The sequence below is a fragment of the Babylonia areolata genome, chromosome 1 (assembly GCF_041734735.1).
Source record: "Babylonia areolata isolate BAREFJ2019XMU chromosome 1, ASM4173473v1, whole genome shotgun sequence".
Lineage (NCBI taxonomy): Eukaryota > Metazoa > Mollusca > Gastropoda > Neogastropoda > Buccinidae > Babylonia > Babylonia areolata.
In genome coordinates this window covers 1,751,139-1,776,516 of record NC_134876.1, presented here as the reverse complement: position 1 = coordinate 1,776,516, position 25,378 = coordinate 1,751,139, and positions in this window count along the sequence as shown.

The window sequence follows — 25,378 nt, the reverse complement described above, 5'->3', positions numbered from 1 at the left end:
TGTGTTTGTGTTGTTTGTGTGTGTGTGTGTGTGTGTGTAGTGTGTGTGTATGTGTGTGTGTGTGTGTGTGTGTGTGTGTGTGTGTGTGTGTGAGTGTGTGTGTATGTGTGTGTGTGTGTGTGTGTGTGTGTGTGAGTGTGTGTGTGTGTGTGTGTGTGTGTAGTGTGTGTGTATGTGTGTGTGTGTGTGTGTGTGTGTGTGTGTGTAGTGTGTGTGTATGTGTGTGTGTGTGTGTGTGTGTGTGTGTGTGTGTGTGTGTGTGTGCATTCTATACCGCTATTTTACATACTGTGGAGCAGGAGCCCAGCAGTAAGGCGTTCGCTTAGACAGCGAGAGAATCTCAGGGCAGGGGTTCAAATCCCACACTCACCAGAATATTATTCCCCTCCATAAAACATTAAATTGTGGTCTGGACGCTAGTAATTCGGATGAGACGATAAACAGAGGTCCCGTATGCAGCATGCACTTAGCGTGCGTAACAGATGCCATGGCTACTAAAGGGTTGTATCCGGTGGAAAACAATCAAGCAGATGTGGAGACTTCGTTGGGGAGGGGGGGAGAGAGAGAGAACACAGACGACTAAGCCTCATTACGTGCAGAAGCTACGTCAAACAGATGCGTTTTCACGTTTGCTTTGAAAAAGGACAGAGTCTGTGAATGACGTAGATCCAGGTGAAGAGAATTTCACACAGTAGGAGTTTGTTTCTGATAGACTCAATAATCAAATATCTTTGAAGAGACTCTTGGGGCTCAGAGTAGGTTTTTTCTCTCTCTTCATAAGATCTGAGAGGAAAGGAAGGAGTGCAAATTTACAGAAGATATGTATGATTGGAAAGATCACTGGATGACTTGGTCATAAGACTGATTGTCAAAATCCATGTCTTTTCAGATTTGGTTCACCTTTTTATGGCATCTATAAGTGAAAATGTCTATCTCTAACGTACTCATTTTGTGTGGTTTTGGTGTCATCTATGCTAGTAATGTAATCATCACCCATTTGACGAAAATACAACACTCACTTCAGACTGGGGCTAGGGCCTACCCAAATTAAACTATCTGCATTGGAACAAAATAAGTATTAGCATCGGTGCTTGGCATTATCATGCAAAATTTTACACAGTGCATAATCATTATAAAACATGTAAGTAAATACACAAATGTGTCTCTCTCCTCAGTGTATATGTGCATACGCGCGCACGTGAATTCATACGAGAATGTGCGTGCATACACATGCGTGTGTGTGCACGACACGGAATTTACGTTTTCACTATTTTTCCACAGGCAGTGGAAACAAACACTTGTGAACTCTATCTCTCTCTCTGTCTCTCTCTCTCTCTCTCTCTCACACACACACACACACACACAGATGAGTTTGTGATCATGCATTTTTATATTATGTCTGAGAGGTAAATGTTTGTCCCTGTGATTGGTGAGGCCAGTCTGGGCCCTGAAGGCGCGCCCACATGTGGGACACAAGTCAGTGGGTGCTGTCGTGGCAGTGAATGCTGCTCGGGCCTTGCGCACAGCAAGCTTTCGTTACACATTGGTGATGTGCATGGCTTCTGCTTTACGGGCTCATGTGGTGATTTTCCTGCGCCAAGCTGCACGGACCAAAGTAAGCGTCTCCCACGTGTTGATGTCGACGCCCAGGTCTTTGAAGGACGCTTTGCGGCAGTCTTTGTAGCGTTTCTTCTGTCCTCCAACTGAGGGCTTGCCCTCTCACAGTTCTTCTTACAGCAGCTGCTTAGGCATTCGACTGTATGGCACTCTAACCATTTGTCCAGCCCACCTGGCTTTGGCTTTCTGCAGGAAGGTGTCTCGCAGGCGTAAAGGAGGATGGTAAGGATCACTGCACAGTAGACCTTCAGTTTGGTGGTAGCACTGAGTCCTCTCCACTGCCAGACGCTATCATAGAGTCTCCCAAAGGTGGCACTGGCTCTGGCGATCCTATTGTTGACCTCAGCATCAATGTTCACTGCACGAGAGAGCGTGCTGCCCAGTTAGGTGAAATCGTCGACTGCCTGGAGGATCTGCCCCTTCACTATGAGGCGCAGCTTCTGATAACATTATGGCTTTCCTGGGGCAGGCTGGTATATACCTTCAGTCTTTTTGGTGCTGATGTTGAGACTGAAGTTGTCGCTGGCTTATGAGAAGCAGTACATTTGACATTGCATCTTCTGCTCTGTGCTGGGGTTGAGTACTCAGTCATCAGCAAACAAAAAGTCTCTGAAGACAGCTTCTTTCACCTTTGTAACAGCATGCAGACGTCTGAGGTTGAAGAATCTCCCGTCAGTCCTGTACCTGACCTAGATTTCCTTCTTCACAGTCACGGAAGGCATCTATCAGCATGGCAGAGAATACCATACTGAACAGAGTTGGGACGAGAACGCAGCCTTGTATGACGTCGTTTGTCACTGGGAAGGCCTCTGACTCGTCTCTGTCATCCAGAACTGTCACCATCATGCCGTCGTGAAACTGCCATACAATTGTGATGAACTTGCTGAGGCAGCCAAAATTCTCCATAATCTTCCACAAGCCTTGTCTGCTGACCATATCAAAAGCCTTGGTAATTTTTCCTGGAGTTGGTGTGCAGAAGAAATCATGTCGGCAGTCCCACGTTCAGCACGGAATCCGCACTGGCTTTCTAGGAGGAGTTCTCGCTCAAGATGTTGGAGAAGGTGGTTGAGCAGGACATGGCCCAGAATCTTACCACCAATGGACAAGAGGGAGATGCTTCGGTGGCTGTTGCAAGACTGGAGTTGCCTTTCCTCTTGTAGATGTGGACTGTGCTGGCATGTTTCATCTGTTAAGGGATCTGTCCCTCATTCCACATGGACTGGAAGAGTTCAGTCAGCTTTTGCATCATGGCAGGGCCTCCTGCTTTTTATACCTCAGCAGGGATTGCATCAGATCCTTGTGCTTTGCTACAGGAGAGTTGCTTCGCTGCCTTTCTGACTTCGTCTTCTGAGGGGGAGGGTGTCTGTGAGATGGAGGCAGGACGGTTGAGCAAGTTACAGAAGTGCTCAGCCCATCGCTCCAGAATCTGCTTCTTCTCTGTCAGCAGCTGCGTCCCATCTGTGTTTAGGAGGGGTGAGGACCCAGAGGACTAGGGTCCGTGTACAGCCTTAAACGCACAGTAGAAGCGCTTTGTGTCGTGGCTGTATGCGTAGCCCTGGATTTCATCCACCTTCTTACTGAACCAGCTGTCCCGCATCTTGCGAAGTTTCTTCTGCACCTTTCGTTTTGTCGTTAACCTTTCTTTTTGTCATTAACAAAGGTATTTCCCTTGGCTTGTGACGTGGAGTCATTCTGATGCGATCTGAACAGTTGATTTTTCTCTGTTATCAGTGCCTCTGTTTCTTCATTGTTTTCATCGAACCAGTTTTGGTTTCTTCGGGTTGCTGGTCCAAGACGTTTGAGGGCAGTAGTGTAGACAGCGTCTCTGAAGGCCATCTGCTGTGATGGTAATGACAAGGTCATGTGTGGCACACGTCTTGAGGAGCAGAAGGCCATTGCTGTTACAATTGCCAGTGCCATGTCTTCCAGTGATCCCTTCCCAGATTTTGGTAGTCTGTCCCTACTCTGGCATTGAAGTCCCAGAGAACAATGAGCTTCTTTGACTGTGGGAATGCTGAGATGAGGGCGTCATGTTCTTCATAGAACATTTAATGTCATCTGGGTTGGTCATGGTGGGAGAGTAGGCACAAATCAGTGTCCTCAACGGCTCTGCCGACATCAACGACGAAGCCAGTACTTGCCCGCCCCAGGTAGAGATCAACGAGGACCTTTTTGTCTGTATCCCCCACCCTCAACACTCCACTTGTGCCCCTCCTCCACCCCTTACCCGCCACCATTAAGTCTTCCTGTAGTGTGTGTGCTTGTGAGTTGGTGTTTGCGCGTGCACGCATGTGTTTGTGTGTGTTTATTGGGCTGTTTTGTGCCTTTTTATACGTTTATTCATATTTGCAATTTGTAGTATGGTAGTATGTAGATTAGGTGTTTTTTTTCACTTATATATGTCCTCGTGTACTCTTGTGTGGTAAAATGCATGTGAGGTACTTAGAGCAGATTATACATTATCATTATTTCTCGTTATTCGGGTTCTCTTGAATTATGATATCGTCAGAAAAATGTTACAGGTAAAAAAAGAAAAAAAAGAAGAAAAGAAATAAGTAAGATAAAAATTATTTACAAAAATCAATAGTGTTAGTTCTACCTGGTAAAATAATTGCGAGTGTGCTTTCCAAGGCAGAAAACCCTCCCTTCCTCATGTAGAAATAAAACCCACCAGGTTTGTATGTGTGTGTGTGTGTGTGTGCGTGCATGTGTGTGTGTGTGTGTGTGTGTGTGTGTGTGCGTGGGGGTTAGGGGGTACACGGGAAGGGTAGTACCTCTAGAGGGGGGGGGCTTGTCACGCTCTTCCGGGAGTGGTTCGTCCTCTATTGGTCCCGACCGGCACCCAGTTCTCACCTATGGGTCCTAGAAGCTGCTAGCATGCGGCAGCGCCCAACCCCCGGGCAACGGCTTTGACAGGCTGGCTAAACTAGGTGAGGGTAGCCGACGGGTCTCAAACCCTCGGTGAGTTAGGGCTGGTCTACCCAAGCATGTGAAGACTCGATCCGGCGGACTCTGCGGAAGAAACCTTCATGGTTCAACGGAGAGGAAGGCGGATGCAGCAGAACACTGTGGAGTGCTGAAGGCAGGATGAGGCACATAGGACATCCTGGTCATCCACTGCATCCGTTTCCATCTCCAGTCGTCTTGACCTCGTCTTGCCACTGGATACAGATGGCCTCGGACAAGAGAGTGAGGTCGTCGGTGCGCAACTCCTCCTCACTTTTAACAAAGTCATCGCGCAAGTCATCAGTCATCCTTCCTTCATCCCATACCATCATTTTCCCCAAGCCCTGTGGAGACAGGCGAGCGACGAAGCGACAGGTGTGGGTACACTGGCAGTCGTAGCCGCGGACCTGCACACAGGCGGCTCAGGCCATAGGGTCGTTTTTCACCGACTGGAGCAGGTGGAGATCGGCAGCCCCCTGAGCGACTGAGCAGCCCTCTTCAGGACAGCACTGCTCACCTCCATGGCATGAGGAAGGGGCTAGAAAAGGTGCCCTAAACATTGCCTGCTCCACACCACCCTAGTCAGCATACCGCGGCTGACAGGGACCCTACTCAAGCGGTCGACACACAAAGGAAAGAAAGAAGAAAACAAGGACTACCCCATTGACCATTGCCACATGGAACGTGCGTACGCTTCTGGACAGAGGCGACTCAGACAGACCACAGAGACGCACAGCACTCATTGCGAGTGAACTAGCCAGATACCACATCGACATCGCTGCCTTAAGTGAGTGAAGGAGTGAACGATCGCCTGATGACAATGAAAATCCTTTTATGCAACGGGAAAAAGTTTACCACCAATGTCAGCGCCTACGCGCCCACCATGACCAACCCGGATGAGATCAAGGACAAGTTCTACGAGGACCTGAACGCTGTCATCACCACTGTTCCCAACGCAGACAAGCTCATCATTCTTGGTGACTTTAACGCGAGAGTTGGCTGTGACAGCACCTCCTGGGAAGGCGTGATTGGGAAGCATGGGGTTGGTAACTGTAAAAGCAATGGTCAGCTACTTCTCCAGACATGTGCCGAGCACGACCTTCTTATCACAAACACTGTCTTCTGCCTCCCTACCCATAACAGGACGTCATGGATGCATCCTCGCTCTGGGCATTGGCATCTCATCGACTTTGTCATCGTCAGGAAGAGGGACAGGCAGGACGTACGAGTCACGAGGGCCATGTGCGGCGCCGAGTGCTGGACAGATCACCGCCTTATCGTCTCCAAACTCAACCTCCGCATCCAGCCTAAGAGACGGTCTCAGGGCATGAAAGCACCCAAACGCCTGAATGTCAACAAGCTGGAGCTAGGCAACATCAAGCAGAGCTTTGTTGAAACCCTGCAGGAACGCCTTGAGTCCACCGTGCTGGACAACTAGAATGTGGAGGCAGCATGGGGTGCACTGCATGAGACGGTGTACAACACTGCCATGGAGTGCCTGGGGCCTTCTGCCAGGAAGCACAAAGACTGATTTGATGAGAACTGCAATGAGATCAAGCAGCTGCTGGAAGACAAACGTCAAGCCTACAGAGCCTACATTGAAGATCCCAAGTCACAGTCAAAGAAAGATATACTGAAGAGCACACGCAGCACCATCCAGCTGAAGCTGCAGCAGATGCAGGATTCCTGGTTGAGCAACAAAGCTGATGAGATCCAGGGCTTTGCAGACAGGAATGACATGAAGAACTTCTATAACGGCCTGAAAGAAGTCTATGGTCCCACCACCTCCGGATCTGTTCCACTCCTCAGTGCTGATGGTTCTACCCTAATCACTGACAAGGACGGGATCCTTGAGAGATGGGCTGAACACTTTGACAGTGTTCTTAACTGCCCTTCCACCATCAATGATGAAGCCATCGACCAACTCCCCCAGGTGCCAGTCAGTGAGTCGTTGGATGCCATTCCAACTTTGGAGGAGACCCAGAAAGCTATCCGTCTGCTATCCAATGGCAAAGCCCCTGGCTCAGACTCCATTCCAGCTGAGGTCTACAAAGAAGGTGGTATGGCGCTGACTGAGAAGCTTCATCAGCTGTTCCAGCTCATCTGGCAGCATGAGGCAGTTCCACAGGACTTCAAAGTCGCTTCCATCATACACCTGTACAAGCGCAAAGGAAATCGTCAGGCCTGTGACAACCATCGTGGAATATCCCTGCTGTCCGTCGCAGGCAAGACTCTAGCCAGAGTGCTACTCAACTGTCTCATAGCGCACCTTAAGCAAAGTCTCCTACCAGAGAGCCAGTGTGGCTTCCGGAAAGAACGCGGGACTATCGACATGGTGTTTGCTGCCAGGCAGCTCCAGGAGAAGTGTCAGGAACAGAACGCCGACCTTTACTCCACCTATGTCGATCTGACCAAGGCCTTTGATACAGTTAGCAGAGATGGCCTTTGGAGAATCATGGCGAAGTACGGATGTCCCAGAAAGTTCATCACCATCATACGGCAACTACACGATGGGATGCTGGCCTGAGTCCAAGACAACAGAGAGGCCAGAACCATTCCCTGTCTCCAATGGAGTCAAGCAAGGGTGTGTTCTTGCCCCCACCCTGTTCAGTCTTATGTTTTTAGCCATGCAGACAGATGCCTTCAGAGACGCTGACGTAGGCATTGGCATCAGGTACCGCACAGATGGTTCACTCTTCAACCTCAGGAGGCTTCAAGCAAAAATAGAGGTGAGAACAGACACCGTCAACGACTTCCTGTTTGCTGATGACTGCGCTCTCAACGCTGCCTCCAAAGCTGACATTCAACACAGCATCGACAAGTTCTCTGCTGCCTGTGACAACTTTGGCCTCACAATCAGCACAAAGAAGACTGAGGTGATGCACCAGCCAGTTCCAGGAAAGCCTTACGTTGAACCAAACATCTTCATCAATGGGCAACGACTGAATGCGGTGGACAAGTTCACATACCTGGGCAGTACACTCTCTCGCACAGTTGTCATCGACGATGAGGTGAATGCCAGACTTGCCAAAGCCAGCGCTGCCTTCTGCAGACTCAATAAGAACGGTTGAAACAGGAGAGGCATCACCCTGGAGACGAAGCTCAAAGTATACAAGGCCATAGTTCTCACCACACTGCTCTATGGATGTGAATCATGGACGGTCTACAAACGCCACGCCAAAAAGCTGAACCACTTCCACACCACCAGCCTCAGAAAACTTCTCGGCATAAAGTGGCAAGAGAAGATCCCTGACACAGAGGTGCTCACTCGTGCAAACTTGCCCAGCATCCACACCATCTTGATACAGGCCCAGCTGTGCTGGGCAGGCCATGTAGTTCGCATGCCAGACCACCAGCTCCCCAAGAAACTGCTGTATGGCGAACTCCAACATGGCAAGCGCTCCCATGGAGGCCAAAAGAAGCGCTTCAAAGACACTCTGAAAGCTTCTCTCAAGGCCTTCAACATCAGCCACGACACATGGGAGCTGAATGCAATGGACAGATCAAAGTGACGTTCAGCTGTCCACAAAGGCACCAAATCCTGTGAGGCCAACAGAATCGCTGCAACAGAGCAACGCAGACAGGCCAGGAAAAGCAGTGCCAGCAAGTCCCTGACAGCCACCACCATCCCCTGTCCACACTGCGTCAGAACCTTCTCGGTGCGGATTGGCCTGACAAGCCATCTGCGCACCCACAGAGCCCAACCCACCCACCCCCAGGATGACTAGATGGTCCTCGTCGATCCCGACGGACGAACCACAGTGTGTGCGTGTGTGTGTTGCTGTGAACTGGTGTTTTGAACAACAAAAGTTTTCGGCGTTTCATGGATTTCAGTTCAAAATAACAAGGGGAATGCATTTTTTCTCCTGCACCTCATTTGATGTGGTGACTTTTCGCAACATCCGTGGTTTCAGCCCGGGACGTGACGTCAGTGTCAAGATAAACTTTACCGGAATACAAAAATCTGGTTGACGTATGCGATGAGTCTACTTACACGAGGTCAAGTTAAGCAAGGAAGATAAACATATAGATATAACGAAGACTGACTGCAGCCAAACAGTTGTGTGTTGACGCACCTGTTGAGGCATTTTATATCCCACTGCAAATTAAGTTTTTCTTGCTGCTATGTAAATTAATCATATTTAGCCCACTCTTTCTATGTCATCATACAAATTCATTATAAATCTTCTGTCGTAATGCAAACAAATAAACAAAAGGTAAACCTGTAAAAAAAATCTAGCTATTAATTCTGGTAAACTAATGCTTTCCGTATTGTGAAAAACCAACTGAAATAGCAGAAATATTTTGATGATAATTTTTTTTCCCGTTTATTCCAAGGTCAGTGTGTTCTCTGGTTGGTCATTTCAATAGCGTTGTTTGTCTATCACTGTACTTCAGATACTGAATTTCTGTTACGGTATTTCTGATACTGAACTACTAAATTTGATCAGTCAGACATATGACATGAAACATAAACCTATCCAGATGACGTATCAGGTCACATCGACGTTACAATGATGTCAGCGTGTTCTGGATACGTCACTGTAAGAGGAAATCTGAGTAACGATGATTCCCCAATGGGCTGGCAGAAGTCTGTAGCTGTCTTTCCGGGACATGTGGTGATGACCAGTTTTAAAGAGCCTCCAGATCATCAGACAAATATCAAACTTTATTGTCCAGTGTTCAGTGACATGGACATGCTTTTCATTGTGTGGAGAAGATCTGATATATGGTCTGATTTTGCCCACATCTGCAGGACAGAATTCGTGGTGAATGTTGAGGACGGGGCCCAATGCACCACTTCTTGCTTTCAGCTCTTCTTCTCATTTTTCAATGAGAGTAGAACACCTCAGAAATTACTCTCTGGTTTGTGGAACTGTTCTGTGGACCACTACCCCAGTTTCCATCACCACCTGGCCTGTAACCTGAAGACAGAGTGTGAGGACGGGAGGGATGAAACCGGGCAATGCCCCTTCAGCAGTCCGGAGTGCCAGGGATTGGTGGCACTGTGTGACCGTTGTTACAAACTTGTGGAAAGCCTTGAAGGATTCGACAGCGATGAAAAGGACGGCAACAAGAGGGGTGATGAATACTGTCGTTCTTTGCAGGGTGTTCTGAGTTTGCCCAAGTGTTTGTATGACTGGCTGCACAACCTTATGCAATTAATCAACATACACCCACTGAGAACGGCTAATATTTGGGTTGGGGCATATAATAAAGGGCAATATGCTGATGGTGAATCATTGCCCCTTATGTATAGACTGAGTGTGTTGAGTGAATACAAGACTGTACTTCACCATGTTCCTGTTGGGTCATTCAGCATAAGTTCAAAGAAGATTTGTTTCATAACTATGTCTACAACAACAAAAAAATATATAGATGAATTATATTCTTCAAGTTGCGATTTATATTTGATGTACCCATTCGAAAGGGCTATATGTGAATTCGATAAAAATAAGAGCCTGGAGAATTCTGATAGTCTGCATACAATTACCTTTGTCAGCACACAGGTGTTTTTGCACAAGGGACAACCGTGTATGGCACAGTGTGGTGATGGTCAATTGACACATACATTTCTCTTGTCTGGTTCTAACAAATTTCACCTGTGTGGCCAAGACCACTCAGTGTCTTCTGTTGGTCAGGGTTGCTTGTCACATTTAGATGCATTTAACTCTACACAGCAACGTGCTGCTTCCCCTCCTTTGTTCACCTGCAGTGATGGGCAAACCACACTATCATACACACTGGTTTGTAACTTTATATATGACTGTGGAGACAGGAGTGATGAACTGTATTGTACGCACTCTCGTTGTGTCAAATCATTCACATGCACTAACGGCCAGTGCCTTTCCTTTGATCAGGTATGTGATCGATTATCTCAGTGTCTGGACGAATCAGATGAAATGGATTGTTACGAATTTTTAGAAATAATGGTATCTTATCCAAAGATGCTATTCCCTGTGTTAATCAATTACGATGGCATCATGCGGTTCACATCAGTTCGAATGCATCCCAATGAGTCATGTCCTGACAGTCACTATCGCTGTCCTGATAACTACCTACGTGACTGCCTGCCTGTATACACACGATGCAATGGGATGTACGACTGTATCGATCACCAAGACGAAGAGGGGTGCATGGAAATGACCTGTCCTGGATTCTTCATATGCAGTAATTCCGGAGATTCTAAGGTATGCCTGCACAGTGACCATCTATGTGATGGTTGGCCCCATTGCCCGACGCATGACGATGAAATAGCGTGTGATGTGACCTGCCCTGATGACTGTCTGTGTCGGGGTCATAGGTTTCTGTGTCGTAAGCCTTTCTCTGCTACTCTCTTTCTCCGGCTTCGCTCCTTGGACGCTACAGGGTCTGGCATGACGCTTTCTGATGTAAGCAATAATACTTATCTTATTCATTTGGTTCTCTCACGTTGTCATCTGCTCTACTTGCCAAAGATTAGTTTGTTCAACCTAAAGGTTCTTGACCTCAGTGGTAACAGATTTCAGAATGCAAACATTGTGTCATTTCTTGGTTTCAAACATCTTGAGTCTTTATCCCTGGCGAACAACCCACTCATCTCACTTTATGCAGGTGTTCCATCTGATGTGTATCAAAATAAGCTGACACTCATAGACCTGTCATACACAACGGGACTACAATTGCTTGACACCAACGTGATTGCACATTTTCCCTACTTACAGCTACTGAATCTATCATTTACATCAATTCATACTATCAGCCCCGATGGCTTGAAATCCACACCAAGATTAGAAGAATTATACATGGATGGAAGTCCCGTCAAAACATTCCCACACGATATGTTGAAGAATCTCCACAGATTACGCTTTTTGTCAACACAAAACTATAAGCTGTGCTGCAATGCAATATTGCCTGATACAGTGCACAGTATTGCTTGCTTTTCCCCAAAAGATGAAATTTCATCGTGTGAAGATCTACTTCAGTCGGGAATGTATCGAGGATTTCTGTGGTTACTCTGTTGTCTCTCTATCATTGGTAACGTCTTCTGTTTTATTTTCCGTTGTTGTGCACGAAAAGTGTCTTCTTCAAGTGGCTTTGGTGTGTTTGTCACCAATCTTACCATGGCCGATTTCTTTATGGGGATCTACCTGGCCATTATTGGAGCAGCTGATGAACAGTTTCGTAACACATATCTATATTTTGATGACACATGGAAAAGCAGTGTGACTTGTAAGGTGGCTGGATTTCTGTCTCTGTTGTCCAGTGAAGTGTCAGCGCTGATCATCTGGCTTATTACAGTAGATCGCTTCATTGTTATCCAGTTCCCTTTCAGCACCTTGCGATTCGAAAAAACGTCAGCTACAGTAGCTTGTCTGTTAACTTGGTTGGTTGGCTGGTTTCTGGCCATCCTGCCTTTACTTCCGATGACATCACACTGGGACTTTTATAGCCAGACAGGCATCTGTATTCCGCTGCCAGTTACAAGGCAAGACTTCAAAGGCAAACTTTATTCTTTTAGTTTGGTTATTGTCTTTAATTTTGTTCTGTTTTTACTCATCTCTTTTGGCCAAGCATCTATCTACTGGTCAGTACAAAACAATACATTGAAAACTAACACCTCTAAGGAATCACGGGACATGACTATAGCTCGTCGGTTAATTACCATTGCAATTACAGACTTCATGTGCTGGTTTCCCATTGGACTGTGTGGAATGCTGGCATTAGCACAGATCCCTATTCCCGAAGAAGTAAATGTGGCCCTGGCTGTATTCGTACTGCCGTTAAACTCAGCGATTAATCCTTTCATGTACACTATCAACACTTTCGTGGAAAAGCGAAGGAAATCCAAAGAAACAAACCTTTTGAATTGGATGGAATCCCATACAGACATGATCGTTACCTGACATGTTATGTGCCATTAACAACCAAAAATCATTGCAATTAATATTATTGAAAAAGTTTTCTGTCATGGAAAAAAAAAATCAGCGACATCCATTTTCTGTCTTTTGAAAATATATCAGTATTATCATCATCATCATCATCATTACTGGTGTCGTTTTCATCGTCGTTGTCATCGTCACAACTCGTCTTGTTATTATCAGTGTCTTAACGTTGAACCAGGAGTTCTAGTGACACTGATTTTCTCCACTTTTATTAACTCAGAGAAAGCGAAAACAAAATTACACGTATATTGATTTTGATCGGTCATGAAACCATGGTTCCACACTTGACGATAAACCAGATTCAGTGGGTATAACTTGCAAACCGCCAGTGGCTAGGGCTGAAACCTTGACGATTCATGTCCATGTCAACTCAGTGAAAAAGTTCAGTTTAATTTCACTGGGACTACAGCCAGTCAGGTAGTAATATGTTTTATTTTCATGTGACTTTTTGTGCAGTATGGGATCTCATAGTGCATGGAAATTTGTTGTTTTGTTTGTGTTTTTTTGTTGTTTTTTTTTTGTTTTTTACTGAAGCTCAGATATAGGTCACAGTGCAATATGCATTACTCAGACGTTGTTTCTTACATGAGCCGTTTGCTCCTTTCAGTCGTAAACAAAGAATATCAACAGACATGGGAAGAAAACAAAAACAACATCATCAACAACAACAACAACAGACAGAGTGACGGAGAGACAGACAGAAAGGCAGTGGGATGGAGAGATGGACAGAAAGGCAGTGGGATGGAGAGATGGACAGACAGAAGGAAAGACTAGTTACAAAAGACAAAGATAGATGCACTGGGGCAGAGGGACTGAGAAAGAGACAGATAGAAATAGAGAGACAGACAGAGAGACGGAGAGATAGCCAGACAGGGAGATAAAAAGAGACGCGGACAGGTGGAGAGACAGACTGAGAGACGGAGAAAGAGAGACAAAAAGGGGAGCAGAGGGATAGGTCTGAGAACAAGTCGGGTATCATAGTTTTGGATGCCCTGAAGGGAATGAATGGGTGAAGCAGGCAAACCAGACAACAGAGACTAAGTTACACAAGTCGAGAAAGAGAATGAGATGTTGCGTCAATGGACAGATATTTCCGAATGGAACTGATGCGCCGTAATTGACAATACCAGGGTTGACAGGTCTAACTGATAAATCATTGCATATACAGTGTGTTGTCAAAAACAACACCGACGATCTTGACTGAGGGATAGATGTTCTGCCAAGTTTGAGTCAACTGTGATGAAAGAGAGTTCTTGTTTAGTTCCTGTTATCATTGCTTCAGCTTTGTCTGTATTCAGTTGTAGCTTATGAAGTCATTCAGTTCTGATTGTCGAGGAATCAGTCGGATGTTACTTCAAGAGAGAGGACACATATTTTCAGGGGAATCGCTTTTCTGAAGTTGAGTGTCATCGGCATAAGAATGATGACTGACACTGTGGTGGATGACAATTTCAGCGAGGGGGGTGGTGTACAATGTGAAGAGCACGGGGCCTAAAACAGATCCCTTTGGGACTCAGACTGGCATGTGTAAACTGTGACAGACCTGGCATTTGGTCAGTGAGATAATATTTCAATCAACTGAGAGTAGTGCCGTTGATACCAAATGTATGATGAAGACGGGAAAGAAGGATCGAATGGTCTATTGTATCAAAAGCGGCTGACAAGTCGAAAAGAGTGTGAAGGGAAATTTTTCCTGACTTGTATGCTAACAGTAAATTATTCAGTATGTGGAGGAGAGTGGTTTCAGAGCTGTGGTCAGCACGATAGGCAGTCTGAAAAGGATGGATGAGATTGTTAAAACGAAGTAATTGTTGAGATGCTTCAGGACGGGTTTTTCTGGAAGTTTAGACAGGAAAGGAAGGTTAGAAATTGGTCGACAGTTTTACAAAGTCTGACTTTGTTGCTGTTTGCTTTGTTTTTCAAGTAACACGAGTGTTACTGGTTCCAACCACCTCCTCACAAGAACAGTCAGTTCAGTGCCATCAGACACACCTGATAACTCGCAGCATTAGTACGACAATTCAGCAAATGCTTAATGTTTTGTGTGTTGTCATCAGTTGCCTTTATATAAAAAATAAATTAATTAAAAAAAAACCCACTTAGGCTTTGTTTTCTTTACACCGAATATTGTTACCATTTGTCGGTCATGTAGGCTATCTTCCGTCTTCTTTATGGAAGGAGACATTTATCATACCTCAGGATCTAGAGAAATGTTCATTTTGACTTAATAATACATCATTCCTATGGAATGACCTTTTTTTTTTCTCAAAGCGGAAAATTAAAGCAACTGGCTGTAAGCATGCCACCACCTCAGATAGGGTTTGGGGGTGGGGAAGATGACCATCTTTTCATGAAGCTAAGCTATATGGCAATATGTTTTTTTATTACCGAAAAAAGGCGTGTTAGAAAGTTTTGTCCTCAATGAAAGTTAATGGAATGAACAGATTTAAAATTTCACCCTCCCCAGTAGTATTTATACCCATGTGTTCGATTCATGATCAATTTGTGACAGTTTATCCCTTTTTGCCTGAAACTTCAGATCCTATAGATGACCTGACTTATGATAAGCATTAATTGCCCATCACAATGGAAAATGGGCAGCGCTGACAGCCAGTTACAAATGAATGTGTACACAACTGGAGAATTTCGACACCACCTCCCTTCTCATCTGCCTCCCATGAAACAAAAATAAGAAAACAAAAGCAAATAGAAGGGGAGATGGGGATTGGGGGTGTGTGGAGAGAGGTGTTAAAGGGTCAGAACTTTCAGCTCTGGTAGTTGACATTTTCCATGCTCAGTTTGTTTCAATGAGGTGTCAGCGCGTGGACTTATCCATATAAGCTACACCACAGACACTGTTTAAAAACGACACAAAAAACAAACACCTAAAAGACAAAAACAAAGAGCAGACGCCTGACCTTTGCAGATACCTAACAAGCTGTTCAGGCCTTGAGGGCCTGCCCTTGCTCTGTGCACCCCTAACTTTAGCTGATCACAGATCTTGTGTTCATACTGCAGTGCTTATTTGTAAAAAGCCCAGTGCACGAAACAAGGCCAGCCGTATCAGAACACGGTCGAATGTTTTCCTCATTCAAAAATATATCTGCGTCAAACACAATTCTGGGGCAGTATATATAAATGTAGAATCAAGTAGAACGTTTCCTTACTCAGAGTGAAAACGAAACGTTTCAACTGTTCATTTACCAACTGTAGACGAGAATCCTTCGTGTGTTATCAATTAGAAACACAATTACTAGTCTTTCTCTGTATGTTTGTTTGGTTTGTAGGTTGACTCTCAATGTGATAGTCCACTTAGCATTGTTTGGTTTGTCCCCGACCTTAAACTTGAATATTATTTCTGCACCGTACTGCGGATTGGATGCTCCTATTTCATGGGGTGTAAATTTTGGTTTCTGGATGGATGTGGAAAAAAAACATGCTAGTTCGGGGCCGTGGGACATTTTGGGTCATCCTGTCTTGATGATGTCATGCTATGTTTGTGTAGTTATGCTTTTGATAACTGATCATGAAGAGGTAATGGCAGTGGAGACTGGTTCAGACATAGTTGCCTGAATCTTTGCAGTTGGACAGAAACCAACAAATTATCCTGAAAGCAGCTTCCTTCAGGTGGTTGTTGTGGCTGTGTGGTGTACTGAAAAATTATAACCTTATAGCCTTTTTTCTGACTTGTCAGTTTGCATCAAGCTCTTCCCACACCCCCTTCAACCCCTGCATCCCTATCTTAACCCCAAATTCTAGTTGTTTATTTCAATTACTTGAAGATCCAAATCGCACATGTCAAGCAACTCCCTGCCCCCTCTAATCCACTCACACCTCTCTCAGGCTACACCTCCCTTCCCAATCTGAATCCCTTCTCCATACAACTGCTGACACTGTTCAGAAACAGTGCTTAACTCATGAAATGGAGTTGGGTAAATACAGCTGAAGAATGAGTTTATTCTTCAGTTACATCATCTGTTCCCATTTTCCCTTCTTAAAAAAATGTTGGATATTTAATTTGCTTTTGTCTGTGACTATGTGTTCTGTAGTTTGTCAGTGTCATGTTGTTTTCACTTACTCAGTATCAGATGAGCTGAGAAATGTTATGTTGTGTGTACACTTTAACCAAAGGTTTGTGTGAATTGTTTTTACAGCAAATAATGTTAGAAGTATGACTAGAAAAAAGTGTACTGTCAGACACTGCATAATAAAAGTGATTATTTATGTATGATTTTCATTGTATTACTTACATCGTCAAGAGAGTGATAGAAGGAAGATACCTGGATGTCGATGTTAACAAGATACCACAGTACTACAGACAATTCATACTCTTCATTATCTGCTTTAAGAAGACAGCAACATGAAATCCATATTTTGTCAGTCCATGCCACTGTTCAGCTCAGATGAACTTCTGAAACATGTGAATTCTCTTTTTCTGTTCCTCTCAGTCTGAAGTATTTCTTCTGCATTGTATTACCGATCGTGAATATGCAAATGTTTTGTTGGCCCTTCGTGGCCTATAATAATATAATATGAGGGATACTTTTTTTCTTTCTTTTTTTTAAAGAAAAAAGAGGAAAACATCTTGGGGTCAACTATGTGATGTCTTTCCTGAAAGAAAACTTTCCACACATCCTAAGGGTTTCAGTTGAAATACAAGACATTTCACAATTTGCACTAACAGACAGCAGCCAGCTGCAATAGGTACCGTCACTGGAGAAGAGTATGAGGGTGGGTGTGGGTTGTCCTCAATTGCCTAAATACTGTGAAGTGTTTTGATTTCTTCTGTAATTTTGCCCTGAATTGCTCTTCCTCTTGCACTTTGCAAAATAAATATGGAAAGATGGAAATCACACAGTTGGATCCATTTTTTGTCTTGGAGAGTTGCTATTATTTTCAGACCAAAGCCACAGATAGATATCGGTTTGCTCTGCTTGGCCAAATTTCGCGCAGCTAACAGTGAAAAGACGAGCCGTCTCGCCGGGTCCGCTCTTAGCCAATCAAACGCCTCTAAAAGCTATAAGCGATGAATCATTCCATGGCCATTGAAGAAAATGCCCCATGAGAACCACTGCGGAGACGCGGGGACGGACGGGCGGGCATTCGAGTTTGACATGGTAAGTACATGTATCACCAAACATGGAGTATAATACAAACTCCTCCTTTTGGTGTCATATACTGTTCCATGTCAAACTGATGCAGAATTTAAAGCAAATGGAGGAGGGCAACGCCTACTGGTTCGTATGGGGAGCCCTTGTAACTGAGACGGCAGTGTTAGCCGCGACAAAGGAAATCCCCTTGGAACCGTCAGCCCTGGTCATACGGAAATCCCTGAGGTAGAAATTGATGAAGGGATTCTCAGACTGCCAGAAGGCTGCCTCCAAGACATGCTGCAGTGGCACTGAGTGCTGGAAAGCAGCCGAAGTAGCTATAGCCCGCATTTCGTGTGCTCTGGGATTAAGACAGCTGATATCCCTGTGTGCATGAGAGTAGGCTCTACGAATGACTTGGGAAACCCAGCGGGAAATAGTGTCTGCAGCGATGTCTTTCTTGTAATTCTCATTGAGGGAGATGAGAAGACGCCTCTGAGAAGAACGCCTATGGCGAGACCTATCCCAATAGTATTTGAGACACCGAACAGGGCAGAGATGCCTATCCTCATCATCTTGGGCAAGAATATCAGACAAAGGTCTGACCCTCAGAGAGGGGGAAGGGACCTCGGGGTCTTGGTTCTTAGCCAGAAACTCTGGAAGGAAACGAAGAGTGATGGAACCATCTCTGTGGAAGGCCAGATCTTGTGGCATTCCACTAAGACCATGAATCTCGCTTCTACGACGGCCTGTGGCCAGCAACAGAAGTGGCCCCTAGCCACCTCTCAGAGCAGGAAATCCACTTCAAAGGCGGGACCACCTAGCTGTTTGATTGTGGTACAGATGGCAGACTGGTTGAGAACCGAGGAGCAGTGAGCCAGAAAGTTGGCCAGCTGCATGCTCGTAGGGTTAGTAGGGGGAATGTCCTGAGCTGTACACCACTGCAACCATTTCTTCCAGCGAAAGTCATACAAAGTCTCCGTTCCCTGCCTCCTTGCTCTGGTGACTATGGAGAGGAGGTCAGAGGAGGCACCCCCCTGGGTCAGCGCAGCCGACACAGAGGCCGACCGAGGGGTCGAAGGCTTCAGTGGTGATGCTGACAGTTCCGACCGCACAGCAGCCACGTGTGCAGGTGGAGCAGTTGAGGATTGGAATGAGGAATGCCCGAACGAGGCTGTCTCAGCAGATGAGATTTGGTTTCGAGTTCCAGGGGTGGAACATGTGTCAGAGACTGAAGGTCCGGAAACCAGGGCTGGGCTGGCCATTTCGACGCAATGAGGATCAGCTGCGGGCGTTCCAATCTGGCTTTCCATATCACCTTGGACAGAATTGGAAAGGGAGGAAACACGTAGGCAATCAGACTGCTCCAGTCTAGAGAGAGAGCATCCACTGCCCACGCTTCTGGGTCGGCGACCAGAGAGACTTAAGTGGGAAGTCTCTTGTTGAACTTTGTGGCAAAAAGGTCCACCATCGGCCGAAACCACCGTTCCCACACCCCCTGAAGGGTGTCCTTGTCCAGGGTCCACTCTGTGTGGATGACACTCTTGGACCTGCTGAGAGCATCTGCCAAGATGTTGGCTTTTCCTGCTATGTGTCTCGCTGAAAGTGCAATGCCCTTGCTGTGGCACCAACGGAGGAGAGCCTCGGTCCGCAGGGAGAGGTCTGCCGAGTGCGCCCCCCCCCCCCCCCCCCCCCCCCCCTTGAGAACCCTGCCCAGGGGAATGAGAGGTGTCATGGACTCCATCATGCCCAGGAGGGAAGAAAGTGTCCGAGCTGTTGCTTGGGAGGAACGGCGCAAGTGGCTGAGGAGGCCTGCCAGACGGTCCCAGCGATCTGGCGTCGGAGAGACTACCATGGGCCGCGTGTCGAATCTCAACCCTAAGGCCCGTCGCCCACGGGACGTCAGCGACAGCCGCGCATCATTTTTTGATGCCTCGCTACATTGTGGCGCCGACGCCTGAAACTTGTAGCGAGGCGTGTCGCTCGCACACGCGCGACAAATCTCCCCAGGCATCATGCATCACGCTCCATATTTGGAAAGTCACGTGCTGTCAGTGTCGCCCTGACGATAATTTATTGTTGATACTGAAGAGGAAATTATGGTTGACTGTTGCCATGAAAATACCCCCCACTTTTTCCGAGGAAGAAAACAAAAAACGAAGTTTTTTGTTGTTGTTTTGATGATTTTTTTTTCTTTTTTTTTTTTTTTACATTTGAAATGGGGCAACATTTAGATATAACATGTTTTTGTTATTTCATACTGTTTGTTTCTTTATTTTCTTTTGACGTTTTTTTCAAACACATCACCACGTTTCCTTGAATTTATTCATCACACACCCTGTCCAGTATATCTGTTTATTAGTTATTATTCAGTCACTTTCATTTGATCAATCATTCAGTCACTCACCAGTCACTATATTAATTGTTACATAATCAAATGATCTCTCATCTGTTAACTGTCTCAAACAATGTAATGAAATAAAATATGTGTTGTTTAGCATGCCATTTTGCTTGTCTATTCATTCATGCAATTAGATAAACTGGATAAATTTATCATAATTCAATTTATACTCTTGACTGATTGTTCATTTATTTCATCTTTCTTTTTTAAACTCGTTTATTTATTTTAGGATTCTTTTCCTATCACACTAGAAATAACAAAAACATTACATGGTATGCAAAAGACACTTGGCTACAGTATTTTTCTGTCTTGGTGACCAGACACAGCCATAGTGTGCAGAATCACAAATAAACAAATCTAGTTTTAAACACACACACACACACACACACACACACACACACACACATATATATATATATATATATATATAGAGAGAGAGAGAGAGAGAGAGAGAGAGAGAGAGAGAGAGAGAGACAGAGACAGAGACACACAGAGAGTTGGTGGACTGATCTTTTGACTGGAGAGTGTGAGAGAGAATGTGTGTGAGTATATATATGTGTGTGTGTGTGTGTGTGTGTGTGTGTGTGTGTGTGTGTGTGTGTGTCCTCTATGTGTTGATGTTTACAATCAGATACAAAATGTGTATATATACTATATTTTAGAAAATGTAATAATTTATTTAAGAAGAATTTTACATTGGAACCAAACCTGGTTGTTGCATCTTTCATTTACATTAGTGTTTATGTGTGAGAATCCTGTACATGCAATTGTGACAATTCTTTTCTTCTCCATATCAGTTGTACAGCTTCATAAAATAAACTGTGTCTGTTATAACTGCAGATACAATCAGATTCCAACATTTTACAGTTCCAAACAAAATGATTTGAAAAGAAAGATAAGAAATTACAATTGCAATCAGACCATGAATGATAAATCAATTATGTAAGCATGTATTTGTGTTCAGCCAACAGTTCTACAATAGGAAGTAACACAAGTTACAATTGAAAACATCAAAACACACTGATATTATACAATGGTGTGTAAATTAGCACACAGTGTTATTAAAACACTGATATACATAATTACAAGTCATTTGGCAAACTCTGTAAGAACAAACTGCTGGGAAATGTTTATTTCAGCTGAGGCTGAAATAAGACAGATAAGTATGATAGGTAGAGAAGTTAAAATGCTATCTGAAATCAGTTGCTTTCCAAACACCAATCATACTGTTAATATTTGTGATTTGGATGAGAAAATAGTCACACTTAGCTGCAGTCTGCATTAATCCCATGACATTTGTATACAGTGAGCATGTGGATGAAGGAGAACATGAAGGAATGACTGTGTGTGTGTGTGTGTGTTCAGTAGTGTATGTTCAGTAGTGTTTGTGTGAATGTTCAGTAGTGCTTTTGTGTGTGATGTGGTGTGATGTGTGTGTGTGTGTGTGTGTGAGCATTTTTGTTTTTGTTTTGTGTGTGTGTGTGTGTGTGTGCAGTAGTGTTTGTGTGAGTGGGTAGTGTGGTTTGTGTGTGTGTGTGTGTGTGTGTGTGTTCAGTAGTGTTTGTGTGACTGTGAGTGTTCAGTAGTATCTTTGTGTGTGGTGTGGTGTGGTGTGGTGTGTGTGTGTGTGTGTGTTCAGTAGTGTGTGTGTGTGTTCAGTAGTGTTTGTGTGAGTGTTCAGTAGTATTTTTGTGTGTGGTGTGGTGTGGTGTGGTGTGTGTGTGTGTGTGTGTGTGTGTGTGTGTGTGTGCTTGCACATAATGTGTGGGTGAAAATAAAGTAGAAGTGTGTATTGCTCTAAAAGATATTTGGAAATCCAGTCATCCTTACAATTTCAGGTTGTTGCATCTTTCATTTACATTAGTGTTGATGTGTGAGAATCCTGTACATGCAATTGTGACAGTTCTTTTCTTCTCCACATCAGTGGCACAGCTTCATACCAATAAACTGTACCTGATATAACTGCAGATGCAATCAGATTCCAACATTTTTCAGTTCCAAACTATGATTTGAAAAGGAAGAAAATAAATTACAACTGCATTCAGACCATGAAGGAGAAATCAATTATGTAAACATATATTTGTGTTGAACTAACAGTTCTCCAATATGAAATAACACAAGTTACAACTAAACTGAAAACAACAAAACACACTGATACTAATCAACGGTGTGTAAGTTATCACACAGTGTTATAAAAAAAAAAACCACCACTGATATACATAATGACAAGTCATTTGGCAAACACTGTAAGAACAAACTGCTGGCTAATGTTTATTTCAGGTGAAGGTAGGGGGCTGAAGGTGAAATCAGGCAGGTAAGTCTTTGATTGCACTCAGACCTATGATGGATGATAAGCTATGTCAAAAGACAATCAAATTAGAACTATGACAGGAAGTGAAGTTAAAATGCTATCTGAAATCAGTTGTTTACCAAATACTAATCATGCTGTTAATATTTGTTATTTGTATGAGAAAATAGTCACACTTAGCTACAGCCAGCATAAATCCCATAATATTTGTATTCTGTCCACTTACAAACGTTTTATTTAGGTTGCTGCCAACATTTGTAAATAGTATTGAGAAAATAGCTCCACATAATAAATAATGCTGCATTCAGTATTTGTTTCACTTGGGGGAAAATAAATTGAAAATCACACTAACCTGCAGTCAGTTTACCACATGTATATATCTCACACTTTGTTTTACTCAGCTTAACATATGCTGTATGCCCGCTTACAAACAACTGATTGCTGTAGGGGATATATTGTAATATTGTAATGTCTGGTCAGCCATGCCCATTAACTAATATAGATATAAAAAGTTATGTTAGAATAATATCAAAATAAATCATAATTATGATTGATAAGAAAGTTAACATGCTGTCTAAAATCAGCAGTTCACCAATATTTCATGCTATAATTTCATGCTAATATTTGTGATTTCATGGGGAAATAGTCACACTTAGCTGCTGTCAGCATGATATTTGTATTCTGACTGTTTTCAAACATTCAATTTAAGTTGCAACCAACATTTGTAATCAATATTGGTAAAATAGCACTCCAGTAAAAAAAAAAAAAAAAAAAAAAAGAAAAAGAAAAAGAAAAAAAAAAAGTTATGGTTGCAATCAATATTTGTTTCAGTTGATTTGTTGGTTATCCCAGCACATTACTTCAGGATCAGTGAACTGTCAAAATTGCAGAACTCAAATATTTGATTTTACATATTCATGTATTATTATGTCTATTGTTATTTATGTGCTCTCAATGTCTACACAGTGAGCATGTGGATGAAGGAGTAAATGAAGGAATGACTCTGTGTGTGTGTGTGTGTGTGTGTGTGTGTGTTCAGTAGTATTTGTGTGAGTGCTCAGTAGTGTGTGTGTGTGTGTTCAGTAGTGTTTGTGTGTGTTCAGTGGTGTGTGTGTGTGTGTGTGTGTGTGTGTGTGTGTGTTCAGTACTGTTTGAGAGTTGTCATGTTTTTGTGTGTGGTGTGGTACAGTGTGTGTGTGTGTTCAGTACTGTTTGTGCGAGTGTGTGATGTGGTGTGTGTATGTGTGTGTTTAGTAGTGTTTGTATGTGGTGTGGTGTGTGTGTGTGTGTGTTCAGTAGGGTTTGTGTGAATGTTCAGTTGTATTTTTGTGGTGGTGGTGGTGGTGTGTGTGTGTGTGTGTTTACTTGCACATGATGTGTGTGTGGAAATAAAGAAGAGGTGTGTACAGCTCTAAAAGATATTTGGAAATCCAGTTATCCTTACAATTTCAGTCAAAGATACTTTCGTTCTCAGAATATTCTCAGGCAGGAATTACAAACGTTACCATGTGAGTTGCTGTTCAAAGTAGAAAGTCAACATTTCTGGGGCACTCACAGAAATCACTCTTAAACAGACATGCGTTCAGACGTAATGACAATCTTTTCATCCAAACAGTCTAATCGTTTACTTCCAAAACACTTTGTTTTCATGATTAATTGAGCAACATCAAACAAATGAATCGAGTCCAAACGATGTCAGCCATTTTGTGTCACGTGACACGTTGTTCCACGCATGTCCGTCTCTTTTGTCGCGAGAAAATAGGACAAGTCCTATAGAGGATTTTGACGCGCGGCAACGGCGATCTTGCTGCTTGGCAGCGCGACTCCTGCTGCCTGAATACCTCGCACATGGGGCGCCGCACGTTTTTGCTGCTTGTCGCGTGAAACTTGCTGCTTCGACGCTCCGTGTGCGATGGGCATAAGAAGTCGAAGGACTGACTTGGGGACAGATTGCATTTCTCCTGGTTCGTGATGAAGCCCAGTTGGGAGCAAAGGTCTAGAAGTCTGGCCGTATGATTCTGGCACAGGGCCTGCGACTGGGCCAGAATAAGCCAGTCGTCCAGGTACACACAGAGACGAATGGATTCCGACCGGATGATGGACACCAATTCCCGCACCACCTTGGTAAACAGGAAAGGGGCAAGGGACAGACCAAATGGGAGGGCCGAGAACTGGAACACCTTGTCCCACCACACGAACCTCAGGTACCGATGGGATGCCGAATGGATAAGGATATGAAAATAAGCATCTTCAGATCGATAGAGGCAGCCCAATCGCCCTGTTGAATGGTCTCCCGAATCTGTGCCTGTGTGTCCATCTTGAATATGATTTTGGGGAGGAATTTGTTGAGGGGGGACAAGTCCAAGACTGGTCTCCACCCTCCCGAGACCTTTGGAATCACGAACAACAGGCCGTAAAAACCGTGGCCCGGGTCCGAGAGTTGAGATATCGTCCCTATGAGGAGTAGGTGTGATATCTCTTTCTCTAAGACGCTCTCCTGCTCCGTCGAGCTGGGCACATAAAGAGGAGGAGTGGATCTTAAAGGGGGTCAGTCCTCCGCCCAAGGCAGCATGTACCCCGACTCTAGCACCGATACAATCCAGTCGTTGAGTCCCAGAGCACACCACTGATGTGCATGCCGAGACAAGTTTCCTACTTGGAGGGGCTGAACGACTGGCAGTGCTGAATCGGGGCCCAGTCATTGGGGGTGCTGCCTTCTGGCCTTGGGCATGGCCGGTCGGCTTGGACGGACATGAGGTGGTTTATTCCTCTGCCATTGATTCTGCGCACGCCACTTTGACTTAGGTGGCATGATATATGGAGGGGCCCTGGTGGCCGGTCTCTTCAATGGTAAAGAACCCTGGCGCCCCTGGGAGGTGTGGGCTAAACATGAGGCCACCTCCCTGTTTGTCTCTGCCCTGTGGCTGACAAAATGGGGCGCATACTGGCCGAAGAGGGAGTGCTGCTGTGCTGGGATGGACCGCAGGGCAACCCTCTCCTCTACAGGAATGTTAGAGAGGCGGAGGACGGCAATCACCGCGCTAGCACAGTATTGAAGTGAAGGCTGGTAGCTGTGTCTGCAGCTGCCGTG